This window comes from Acipenser ruthenus, unplaced genomic scaffold, assembly GCF_902713425.1.
Source record: "Acipenser ruthenus unplaced genomic scaffold, fAciRut3.2 maternal haplotype, whole genome shotgun sequence".
Lineage (NCBI taxonomy): Eukaryota > Metazoa > Chordata > Actinopteri > Acipenseriformes > Acipenseridae > Acipenser > Acipenser ruthenus.
The window spans coordinates 17,611-31,063 of NW_026708380.1; the positions used below are offsets into that span (position 1 = coordinate 17,611).

The 13,453-nt window shown below is 49.2% G+C and overlaps 1 non-coding gene across 1 annotated transcript; it reads left to right on the forward strand.

Annotated features, from left to right (window-relative positions):
* Positions 1 to 3,463: 3,463 nt before the first annotated feature.
* On the forward strand, positions 3,464 to 3,657 carry LOC131732044 (U2 spliceosomal RNA). Its single transcript, XR_009325247.1, has one exon. It is a non-coding gene; the product is annotated as a U2 spliceosomal RNA (small nuclear RNA).
* The last annotated feature ends 9,796 nt before the right edge of the window (positions 3,658 to 13,453 follow it).

Consider the following 13,453-nt stretch of genomic DNA (forward strand, 5'->3'; position numbering starts at 1 on the left):
CATAGCAGCAGGCAAGAGGAAAGCAAAAGAAAGGAGGGCCAAATATAAATACCTGAATGCTGCCCTCCAGCGTCTGAGCCTGCTTCAGCTTCGGGGGTTCCCTGTAAGCGACGAGATAGCCCAGACCAAGCTAGATCTTTCAGTGCTTTGTAGGGAGGAACAACGAAAGGTCATGCACAATGCAAAAGTGCAAAAAATGGAGGAAGACGAAAAGTGTACTCGCTTCTTCTTCCAGAAAACGAGGGAGAAGCGGCACTTGATGTCCTCCATGCTCGACAGCAGGGGGAGGATAGTAGAGGATAGTGAGGGAGTGAAAAAAGTGGTAGAGAACTTCTATAGGGACCTGTATAACATCAAAGCTACAGATGACACCCTGATAGAGTGGTTCCTGAGCCAGTTGGAGCCTGACTCAGTGCGGGACGAGGAGGAGGAGGAGAAGGACCCAGAACTCACGCTGGAGGAGCTCACCCAGGCGGTTAAGACCATGAACACCGGTAAGACGCCAGGTCCAGATGGCATCCCGGGTGAGTATTACCATCTTTTTTGGGACACGCTAAAAGTCCATTTAGCGGAGGTCTACAGAGCGGTCTACAGGGAGAAGCGGTTGGGCCCTTCTATGCGGGAGAGTGTAATTACTCTCCTTCATAAGAAAGGGGAAGTTAAAGATCTACGGAATTGGCGCCCAATCAGCCTCCTTTGCGTGGATTACAAGATACTAGCCAAAGCTCTGATGCTCCGGCTACAAGTACACCTCCCTTTGGTCATTGGCCCCAACCAGGCTTGTGGCGTCCCAGGGAGGTCCATCACGGATATTTTAATGTTAACAAGGGACATTCTGGCTTATTCTAGAGAACGGAACCATCCCCTCTGCCTGTTCAACCTTGACCAGGAGAAGGCGTTCGATAGGGTAAGCCATGAATATATGTACAAAGTGATGGACCAGATGAAATTCGCTCCTGGACTTAGGGAGTGGGTTAAAACCATATATACAAACATTAGTACCCGAGTCTTGGTGAACAGGCACCTGACTGGTAAAATATCTATCCAGTCAGGGGTCAGACAGGGTTGCCCACTATCCCCACTGCTATATGTCGTGTGCATTGAACCCCTCCTGCAGGCAATTCGTAGGGATACCAATATAACTGGTTTCCAGCTGCCTGGATCCAACGGGGTCCAGGTCAAAACAACAGCATATATGGACGATGTGTCACTCATTTGCACCAACACATCGTCGGTACCTCGGATTAGTAATATCCTTGAGAAGTACTGCACGGCGACCGGGGCAGTGATTAATAAGTCCAAGAGCGAAGTCTACGTGTCTAAAAATTGGCAGGTAGATAGGGAACTGTCGGACATGTACCCTGTCAAAAAGGACAAAATCAAGATTCTGGGCCTCATTTTCGAGAACAATAGCTCGGGGGCCCAGAGCTGGACGGCGGCCATTAACCAGGTCCGTAAAAAGATTGGCGGATGGAGCACAAGATCCTTAACAATGACGGGTAGAGTATTAATAACCAAGTCTATACTGTTCCCCATCCTCTCTTATGTAGGAAAAATCTTTCCCCCAGACAGGACCACCAAAAAAGTGGTGGACCGCATTATCCACCGCTTTATCTGGGGCAGCAAGATGGAGAGGGTAAAGCGAGCCACCCTGAGTAAAGCCGACAAGAAGGGAGGTAAGGGGGTCCCGGACGTTGTGCAGCTCACCCGAGTGCAGGGGCTCACGCAAACTATCAAGAACATCCAGGCCCTGGACAGGAAGGTATGTTACATGAATCGTTTCTATTTTGCCACCTGTCTCAGGGCCTTGGGCCTCTGCACTATTGATAACACCGTGCCGTACTCCTGGGACCCCCCATTGTATTATAGAACCTTAAGGGACACTATATATAAATTGGGCTTAGATAAAGCAAAATTGGCCTCCTGGGAATACAAGGCTGTAACTAAATATCTTGCCGGTTCCCAGGAAATTGAAAAAGTAGCTACTTTCTCCCTCACCCAAAGCCAAAAAATCTGGGAGAATGTGTCTCACAGCTGCCTCAGTAATGTCCAGAAGGATATAGCATGGAACACCGTCCACAGTGCACTCCCCACACGAGCGTTCATGTTCAGGAGGGGACTAGCCCAAGTAGAAACATGCCCCTATGCAAAGTGCCGCAAGAGAGAAACACCAGCCCATATCTTCTGGGAGTGTGATGTGGCTGGCAGTGTCTGGCTCTCTGTCTCTGTCTTCCTAAACAGGTTTGCTGACACGGCCAAGATGACCGCTGAGACTGTGCTCTATGGGCCTGCGGGAGGAATCGATACCAGCACAGCTAAGTGCGTTTGGCGTGTCATCAATGTTGTCAAGCAGATCCTGTGGGAAGGCCGTAACGTCTGTGTCTATCACAAGCAGGAGCTAGACACTATCACCACGACCAGAAGGGCACAAACTCTTATCAAGGACTTTGTAATTCTGGACATCCGGACCCTCGGGAAGGACAAGGCCTGCGCGGAGTGGAGGATCGCCGGACTTCAGGACGTGAAGATGGAATAAAGGAAAAAACTGGAACCGCTAGCTCCTAGGAGCGGGACTACGGGGCACCGCTAAGCCTTTTATTTATTTTGTCATGCCAGCATTCCGCCCTTTCTAGCTGGCATGACCGTTTTTGAACGGTGCCCTGGTTTTATGTAGTCTTTTTGTTTCAGTTTTATGGACTTTTATTTGATTTATGTTGAATGTTTTATTTGATTTTGTTTTGTTTTGTTTTATGTATCTTTAAGATTTTTAATGTAAACTATTAAAAGTTACATTTTAAGTGTTTTAAAATTTTAGAATTTTAACTCACTGTTCCACACACTGTCCCTTTTCCCCTGTCCCTGTTTTAGTAATATAGTTTTATGTTCACTTTTGAACTTTTAGAGAGCACTCCCCGGCCCTCACAAGCACTGGTTTTTTATAGATGGTTCTTTTTTTCCAGTCACTTTTAAAACAGCACAGGTTTTTTTCATGTTGATTTTAATCTGTGTCTGTTTTAACCATGTACAAAGCACAATTGTCTTGGTGTTTTTAAATGTATTTTAAATGCTTTTAAAACAAAATGTATGTCTGTATGCATGAATGTCATCTTTAAAAGAAATGTAAAATGAATGAAAAAACGAATGGGTGTAAATGTAAAAAAAAAAAAAAATGTAAAATCTCAATAAAAGAGTATTTTACTAAAGATTTCCGTGGAGAGGAGCATTTATGAGTTCAATGCAATTTTTGGCTAGCCCTGCCCCTCGGGGTGGGGCTCGACATGGGTTTAAAAGCAGAACGAGCACAGCGGCGCCGGCCGTGTTAATAATTAGAGCCTGGCACCTTTTTTTTTCTTTTTCTTTTTTTTTTCTTTTTCCCATTTTTCCCCTCAGTCCAAGAAGCGAGTACCCCGGCAGCTCCGGCGGGCGGCCGCGCCCGGGGCGTTTGGTCAAAACCATTGTGGGCATCGCTTCTCGGCCTCTTGGCTCAGATCAAGTGTAGTATCTGTTCTTATCAGTTTAATATCTGATACGTCCCCCATAGGGGGACCCGTCTATATTAAATTGATTTTTGGAAGCAGGAGATGGAACCGGGGCTTGCTCCGTCCACTCCACGCATCGACCCGGTATTGCAGTACCTCCGGGAACGGTGCACAAGAAAGGTCAAAAAAGAGAGAGACAGACAGGCAGGCAGGCAGGCAGGCAGGCAGGCAGACAGACAGGCAGACAGAGAGACAGAGAGACAGAGAGAGCGCTAGCCAGCCTCTCCCTCTCCCTTTTTCTGGGTTGTATTTTTTCCCGCTCTTTTTGTTGTTTTTTTTTTTTTTTTTTTTTTTTTTTTTTTTGTTTGTTTGTTTGTTTGTTCCAAATAAGGAAGGCAGGCCTGCCTAACTGATGGACAGTCTGCTCTGCTCACGCAGCAGGCCAGTGTACCCAGAAGGCCTTGCGCTCGTGGGAGGAGGAGGACGAGCGCAGCGGTAAAGCAGAAACGGAGCTGTTTAGTGGGGCAAGGAGCCCTCGCTTTCAAGGCGGCAGCAGCAGCAAAGCGCCCCTTTGCCGGGACCGAACGGCACTTGCGTTTTGGGAAGAGTTCCCTGTTTTGTTTGGTTTTGTTTGGCCTTGCCGCCGGGTAGAGGAGAAGGCCTTTGGGCCGGCCGGAAGGGCTGGGCTACCAGTAAAACCACACTCTGGCTTCTCTTCAGTTCGAATAAATCTTTCTAAGACTAAGGCTTAGAGGGTAGTGGCATTGCCCGCTCCCTCCGAGGGTCTGTGAGAGGTTTGTTCGGGTGAGGAGGAACAGAATTTTTTTTTATTTTTGACTGGCTTTCTTCAGCTCGGCAACTTTTTGGAAGACTAATGCTCAGTCTGGTTTTGGCTTGCCCAATCCAGGCCGAGGGTCTTTCAAGATTTTGTTGACTGTTGAGAGCAGTTTTTTCTTTTTCAGGCGGTTCCAGTTTTTTTCTTTTTCAGGCGGTTCCGGCTTTTCCAGACGTTCCTGGAGTTAGAGAGAAGGAGGACCTACCATCCAGACGACCTTTGAGGACCCTTTGATGACCTAGACGACCTCATCCCCAGCCTTTGATTGTAATCGAGATCCAGACCGAGAGAGCAGCAGGCGCCCAGCAGAGGGCGCCATCTGGGAGGAGCAGAGGGCGGCCCCGAACCCCGAGGAGGCGTCACAGCCACGATTCTTCCTACGTGGTCTCGGTGCCAAGCAGCGCCCCCTACTCCGCCAGGGAAGGACACCGTTCACCTGGGGAGGGGGTCCCTCTTGCGAGGCGACCATCTCCTCAGGGACTAAAGTAATAGTTCCTTCAACTGCCCAGATTTGCTGCTTACGTTGTCTCTTTTTCGTAGAGAGAGACAACCCGGACGTCCAGAGGCTTCTCCCACCCCAATCGGAGGAGCCAGCTGAAGGATGGCGTTCCGGCCAACCCAGGAGACCAGGAGGCACAATGCGGTGCGCTTCACAAGGACCCAGCAAGAGGAAACGGAACCAGGACTGACGAGACTGGAGTTCAGCCGGACCATTCTTCAGAGGGGTATGGGTTTTTCCCCTTCTGACTTGAATTGTTTGGTGAAATTGCCAGGGCTTAAGGAAGTGTTTGAGGTCAGTTTTAGGAACCCCCAAAAGTTACAAGAAATGTGGTCCTTTTGGGGGGAGAATAAATATCTCGCTCCATACAAAGAATTTTGTGTGGATGCACTGACAGACAGAGAAATGAAAGTTGTTACTGTCCAATTTTTCAATGAGGCTGTTAGCGACTATGATATTACAACATGGCTTAACCGCTATGGGAGGGTGTCATCAGAAGGGAGGAAAATTACAGATGAAGATGGGGTTTGGACAGGAGCCAGAAAGTGGCTGGTACGCCTTAATGTTGATCCATCGGGCATTGGAGGCGTCCGCCACATTCCAAACTCCATAGTGTTAGGGCCCAACAGAGGGCTGGTATTCTATAATGGGATGCCAAAACTCTGCAGGAAATGTGGGGAATTAGGACACCTGGCGGCCGCATGTACTGTAGTCAAGTGCAGGAACTGCGGCGCCCCCCACGAGACCAGCCACTGCAGAGAAGAGAGGCAGTGCAATTTGTGTGGAAAAAAGGGGCACCTGTTTAAGGACTGCCCCTCTTCCTATGCCAACATGGCCAGAGCCAGCAAGGCAAATACCAACAAGCCTAGGCCTGAGCAGGAAGAGGGAGCAAGTAACAAAGATCAGTCCACATCACCACCAACAGTATCCAAGACCCAGACTCCAGCACCACCATCATCACCAGCACCCCCCTCACCCCCCCGCCCCCGAGACATGTCCCGTTTTACGAGGACCCCTTCCCCCAGCCCAGAGAGAGAGTACAACAGCTACTCCACTAGCTCCTCCAGTAGCTCCTCTGATGCAGAACACGAGGCAGGGAGGGAGCCCGGACCCAGCAGCGGCCCCCCCCTGAGTAGGGCCCTCTCAGCGCCAGCACTCCCCCTCGGCTCTCGTTATGACGCCATAAGGATTGAGTCCGTGGGGGAGGAAAGCGAAAGCGACAGTGAAAGTGAGAGTGAGAAGGAGGGGAAGGGAGTGAAGAACCAGCAGAGGGTGGGGAAAAGAAAGGGTAGAGACGAGGGGGGGGAAAGAAAGAAGATCAGGATCAAAGACAGCAAGTTGCAGGTGCCCCCCATAGATCCAAAACCAGCTAATGTCCACACAAAGTCCCCAGTCTTGCCCTCGCAGGCAGAGACGGAGGCGAGTGGGACGGCTACACTGCCGCCTAGTGGGCAGGTAGCAGCCAGCCAGGGCATCCCCAGCCAGCCTTCCCAGTCGTTGGCACAAACCCTAGCACACCTCGCAGAAGAGGTGTTCACTAATGCACCGAGGGAGAGGTCGGGGTCAACACCTTCCCTGACCAGCAGTACCTCGGTAGCAATGACCCTCTTCAAGCGAAGGGCCTCCCTTCAAAGCATCCTTGACCCCCTCCCTTGTATGGGCAAAACCAGGGGCCCCCTAGAGGTCCTCCTAGATACAGCACTGGAGGACATGGGAATACCCCTGGACGCGGTAAGCCAGAAGTCTGCTAACAGCTCCAATTCAACAGACGGTAACAGCCAAAGAATGCTGTCTGTCATAACCCCCCCCCAGGACAAAGCTGACCCACACGTTCCGAGGGGCCCTGAGCAAGTTCCACCAGACTTACCTTGTGGGGAGTTGAATAGCCCCAACAACTCCAAGTACTGTGCATATAAAGACGGTGCCTTCTTGGACGAGGCAGCAGTGAGTACCTTCTCAGGGGTGATGGGAGTTGCAAATAAGCCCAAGCCCCCTCGAAGCAAGCGTAGAGCTAAGAGTAGGAAGAGTGTCCAGACCTCCCAATCATAGTCGCTATGGGGTGGACGCAACGACTCCTTTTCTTGTTAGCTACCCTGATGGCCCTGATATGTGTGTCTGTTAATGTCAGGAGCATCAGGGAGACACAAAAAAGATTTGATGTACTAAACTATCTAGCTAACTTGAAAGCAGATCTCATCTTTCTGCAGGAGTGTGGTATTTCGTCGAGCCCTGATTATAGGGACCTGAAGGAGAGTTGGACCCTGGGGGACTCCTTCTGGTCGGGCTCCAACATAGCCAGAGCCGACGGAGTAGGTATCCTGTTTAAAAACCCATTTATTACCTCCCGCAGCAGCAGGGAGGTAGAACCTGGTAGAATTCTGAGCGTGGATGTGACATACAACAACACTCCCCTCAGACTGGTCAATGTCTACGCACCCACTAACCAAAACGAAAGAGTTCAATTTTTTCCACAGCTGCGTCCACTCCTGCTGGGGAACGTACCCGTCATCGTGTCAGGTGACTTCAATTGTGCTCTGAGGGACGTAGACCGGAGCAGGCCACGCAACGACCGCTCTAGTAGAGTTTTGTCCTCCGTAATATCTGATTTCTCCCTGTGTGATGCAGGTAAGGACCTGGTGCCTCCCTTTACCTGGGTGAGCTCATCTGGGACCTCCTTCTCCCGTATAGATCTCGTCCTGCATACCAGCTCCCTTACGAAGACGGCAGTAGACACCCAGGCCGTCTTCTTCTCTGACCATAGGCTCCTGCAGGTAACATTGCAGGTCCCTCAGACCTCCCAGATGGGGTCAGGGGTCTGGAAATTAAACACCTCCTTACTCGATGACCCCTCCATAGCTGCAGCCTATAAGAGCAGGCTTGTTGAGTGGACCACTTTGCGTGACCTATTCAACTCCCCTATAGAGTGGTGGGAGATGGTCAAAATGAGAACTAAGGGTTATTTCATAGCAGCAGGCAAGAGGAAAGCAAAAGAAAGGAGGGCCAAATATAAATACCTGAATGCTGCCCTCCAGCGTCTGAGCCTGCTTCAGCTTCGGGGGTTCCCTGTAAGCGACGAGATAGCCCAGACCAAGCTAGATCTTTCAGTGCTTTGTAGGGAGGAACAACGAAAGGTCATGCACAATGCAAAAGTGCAAAAAATGGAGGAAGACGAAAAGTGTACTCGCTTCTTCTTCCAGAAAACGAGGGAGAAGCGGCACTTGATGTCCTCCATGCTCGACAGCAGGGGGAGGATAGTAGAGGATAGTGAGGGAGTGAAAAAAGTGGTAGAGAACTTCTATAGGGACCTGTATAACATCAAAGCTACAGATGACACCCTGATAGAGTGGTTCCTGAGCCAGTTGGAGCCTGACTCAGTGCGGGACGACGAGGAGGAGGAGAAGGACCCAGAACTCACGCTGGAGGAGCTCACCCAGGCGGTTAAGACCATGAACACCGGTAAGACGCCAGGTCCAGATGGCATCCCGGGTGAGTATTACCATCTTTTTTGGGACACGCTAAAAGTCCATTTAGCGGAGGTCTACAGAGCGGTCTACAGGGAGAAGCGGTTGGGCCCTTCTATGCGGGAGAGTGTAATTACTCTCCTTCATAAGAAAGGGGAAGTTAAAGATCTACGGAATTGGCGCCCAATCAGCCTCCTTTGCGTGGATTACAAGATACTAGCCAAAGCTCTGATGCTCCGGCTACAAGTACACCTCCCTTTGGTCATTGGCCCCGACCAGGCTTGTGGCGTCCCAGGGAGGTCCATCACCGATATTTTAATGTTAACAAGGGACATTCTGGCTTATTCTAGAGAACGGAACCATCCCCTCTGCCTGTTCAACCTTGACCAGGAGAAGGCGTTCGATAGGGTAAGCCATGAATATATGTACAAAGTGATGGACCAGATGAAATTCGCTCCTGGACTTAGGGAGTGGGTTAAAACCATATATACAAACATTAGTACCCGAGTCTTGGTGAACAGGCACCTGACTGGTAAAATATCTATCCAGTCAGGGGTCAGACAGGGTTGCCCACTATCCCCACTGCTATATGTCGTGTGCATTGAACCCCTCCTGCAGGCAATTCGTAGGGATACCAATATAACTGGTTTCCAGCTGCCTGGATCCAACGGGGTCCAGGTCAAAACAACAGCATATATGGACGATGTGTCACTCATTTGCACCAACACATCGTCGGTACCTCGGATTAGTAATATCCTTGAGAAGTACTGCACGGCGACCGGGGCAGTGATTAATAAGTCCAAGAGCGAAGTCTACGTGTCTAAAAATTGGCAGGTAGATAGGGAACTGTCGGACATGTACCCTGTCAAAAAGGACAAAATCAAGATTCTGGGCCTCATTTTCGAGAACAATAGCTCGGGGGCCCAGAGCTGGACGGCGGCCATTAACCAGGTCCGTAAAAAGATTGGCGGATGGAGCACAAGATCCTTAACAATGACGGGTAGAGTATTAATAACCAAGTCTATACTGTTCCCCATCCTCTCTTATGTAGGAAAAATCTTTCCCCCAGACAGGACCACCAAAAAAGTGGTGGACCGCATTATCCACCGCTTTATCTGGGGCAGCAAGATGGAGAGGGTAAAGCGAGCCACTCTGAGTAAAGCCGACAAGAAGGGAGGTAAGGGGGTCCCGGACGTTGTGCAGCTCACCCGAGTGCAGGGGCTCACGCAAACTATCAAGAACATCCAGGCCCTGGACAGGAAGGTATGTTACATGAATCGTTTCTATTTTGCCACCTGTCTCAGGGCCTTGGGCCTCTGCACTATTGATAACACCGTGCCGTACTCCTGGGACCCCCCATTGTATTATAGAACCTTAAGGGACACTATATATAAATTGGGCTTAGATAAAGCAAAATTGGCCTCCTGGGAATACAAGGCTGTAACTAAATATCTTGCCGGTTCCCAGGAAATTGAAAAAGTAGCTACTTTCTCCCTCACCCAAAGCCAAAAAATCTGGGAGAATGTGTCTCACAGCTGCCTCAGTAATGTCCAGAAGGATATAGCATGGAACACCGTCCACAGTGCACTCCCCACTCGAGCGTTCATGTTCAGGAGGGGACTAGCCCAAGTAGAAACATGCCCCTATGCAAAGTGCCGCAAGAGAGAAACACCAGCCCATATCTTCTGGGAGTGTGATGTGGCTGGCAGTGTCTGGCTCTCTGTCTCTGTCTTCCTAAACAGGTTTGCTGACACGGCCAAGATGACCGCTGAGACTGTGCTCTATGGGCCTGCGGGAGGAATCACTACCAGCACAGCTAAGTGCGTTTGGCGTGTCATCAATGTTGTCAAGCAGATCCTGTGGGAAGGCCGTAACGTCTGTGTCTATCACAAGCAGGAGCTAGACACTATCACCACGACCAGAAGGGCACAAACTCTTATCAAGGACTTTGTAATTCTGGACATCCGGACCCTCGGGAAGGACAAGGCCTGCGCGGAGTGGAGGATCGCCGGACTTCAGGACGTGAAGATGGAATAAAGGAAAAAACTGGAACCGCTAGCTCCTAGGAGCGGGACTACGGGGCACCGCTAAGCCTTTTATTTATTTTGTCATGCCAGCATTCCGCCCTTTTTAGCTGGCATGACCGTTTTTGAACGGTGCCCTGGTTTTATGTAGTCTTTTTGTTTCAGTTTTATGGATTTTGATTTGATTTATTTTGAATGTTTTATTTGATTTTTGTTTTGTTTTGTTTTATGTATCTAAAAGATTTTTAATGTTAACTATTAAAAGTTACATTTTAAGTGTTTTAAAATTTTAGAATTTTAACTCACTGTTTTATACACTGTCCCTTTTCCCCTGTCCCTGTTTTAGATCTAGTTTTATGTTCACTTTTGAACCTTTTTAGAGAGCACTCCCCGGCCCTCACAAGCACTGGTTTTTTATAGATGGTTCTTTTTTTCCAGTCACTTTTAAAACAGCACAGGTTTTTTTCATGTTGATTTTAATCTGTGTCTGTTTTAACCATGTACAAAGCACAATTGTCTTGGTGTTTTTAAATGTATTTTAAATGCTTTTAAAACAAAATGTATGTCTGTATGCATGAATGTCATCTTTAAAAGAAATGTAAAATGAATGAAAAAACGAATGGGTGTAAATGTAAAAAAATGTAAAATCTCAATAAAAGAGTATTTTACTAAAGATTTCTTCGGGGGTTCCCTGTAAGCGACGAGATAGCCCAGACCAAGCTAGATCTTTCAGTGCTTTGTAGGGAGGAACAACGAAAGGTCATGCACAATGCAAAAGTGCAAAAAATGGAGGAAGACGAAAAGTGTACTCGCTTCTTCTTCCAGAAAACGAGGGAGAAGCGGCACTTGATGTCCTCCATGCTCGACAGCAGGGGGAGGATAGTAGAGGATAGTGAGGGAGTGAAAAAAGTGGTAGAGAACTTCTATAGGGACCTGTATAACATCAAAGCTACAGATGACACCCTGATAGAGTGGTTCCTGAGCCAGTTGGAGCCTGACTCAGTGCGGGACGACGAGGAGGAGGAGAAGGACCCAGAACTCACGCTGGAGGAGCTCACCCAGGCGGTTAAGACCATGAACACCGGTAAGACGCCAGGTCCAGATGGCATCCCGGGTGAGTATTACCATCTTTTTTGGGACACGCTAAAAGTCCATTTAGCGGAGGTCTACAGAGCGGTCTACAGGGAGAAGCGGTTGGGCCCTTCTATGCGGGAGAGTGTAATTACTCTCCTTCATAAGAAAGGGGAAGTTAAAGATCTACGGAATTGGCGCCCAATCAGCCTCCTTTGCGTGGATTACAAGATACTAGCCAAAGCTCTGATGCTCCGGCTACAAGTACACCTCCCTTTGGTCATTGGCCCCGACCAGGCTTGTGGCGTCCCAGGGAGGTCCATCACCGATATTTTAATGTTAACAAGGGACATTCTGGCTTATTCTAGAGAACGGAACCATCCCCTCTGCCTGTTCAACCTTGACCAGGAGAAGGCGTTCGATAGGGTAAGCCATGAATATATGTACAAAGTGATGGACCAGATGAAATTCGCTCCTGGACTTAGGGAGTGGGTTAAAACCATATATACAAACATTAGTACCCGAGTCTTGGTGAACAGGCACCTGACTGGTAAAATATCTATCCAGTCAGGGGTCAGACAGGGTTGCCCACTATCCCCACTGCTATATGTCGTGTGCATTGAACCCCTCCTGCAGGCAATTCGTAGGGATACCAATATAACTGGTTTCCAGCTGCCTGGATCCAACGGGGTCCAGGTCAAAACAACAGCATATATGGACGATGTGTCACTCATTTGCACCAACACATCGTCGGTACCTAGGATTAGTAATATCCTTGAGAAGTACTGCACGGCGACCGGGGCAGTGATTAATAAGTCCAAGAGCGAAGTCTACGTGTCTAAAAATTGGCAGGTAGATAGGGAACTGTCGGACATGTACCCTGTCAAAAAGGACAAAATCAAGATTCTGGGCCTCATTTTCGAGAACAATAGCTCGGGGGCCCAGAGCTGGACGGCGGCCATTAACCAGGTCCGTAAAAAGATTGGCGGATGGAGCACAAGATCCTTAACAATGACGGGTAGAGTATTAATAACCAAGTCTATACTGTTCCCCATCCTCTCTTATGTAGGAAAAATCTTTCCCCCAGACAGGACCACCAAAAAAGTGGTGGACCGCATTATCCACCGCTTTATCTGGGGCAGCAAGATGGAGAGGGTAAAGCGAGCCACCCTGAGTAAAGCCGACAAGAAGGGAGGTAAGGGGGTCCCGGACGTTGTGCAGCTCACCCGAGTGCAGGGGCTCACGCAAACTATCAAGAACATCCAGGCCCTGGACAGGAAGGTATGTTACATGAATCGTTTCTATTTTGCCACCTGTCTCAGGGCCTTGGGCCTCTGCACTATTGATAACACCGTGCCGTACTCCTGGGACCCCCCATTGTATTATAGAACCTTAAGGGACACTATATATAAATTGGGCTTAGATAAAGCAAAATTGGCCTCCTGGGAATACAAGGCTGTAACTAAATATCTTGCCGGTTCCCAGGAAATTGAAAAAGTAGCTACTTTCTCCCTCACCCAAAGCCAAAAAATCTGGGAGAATGTGTCTCACAGCTGCCTCAGTAATGTCCAGAAGGATATAGCATGGAACACCGTCCACAGTGCACTCCCCACTCGAGCGTTCATGTTCAGGAGGGGACTAGCCCAAGTAGAAACATGCCCCTATGCAAAGTGCCGCAAGAGAGAAACACCAGCCCATATCTTCTGGGAGTGTGATGTGGCTGGCAGTGTCTGGCTCTCTGTCTTTGTCTTCCTAAACAGGTTTGCTGACACGGCCAAGATGACCGCTGAGACTGTGCTCTATGGGCCTGCGGGAGGAATCACTACCAGCACAGCTAAGTGCGTTTGGCGTGTCATCAATGTTGTCAAGCAGATCCTGTGGGAAGGCCGTAACGTCTGTGTCTATCACAAGCAGGAGCTAGACACTATCACCACGACCAGAAGGGCACAAACTCTTATCAAGGACTTTGTAATTCTGGACATCCGGACCCTCGGGAAGGACAAGGCCTGCGCGGAGTGGAGGATCGCCGGACTTCAGGACGTGAAGATGGAATAAAGGAAAAAACTGGAACCGCTAGCTCCTAG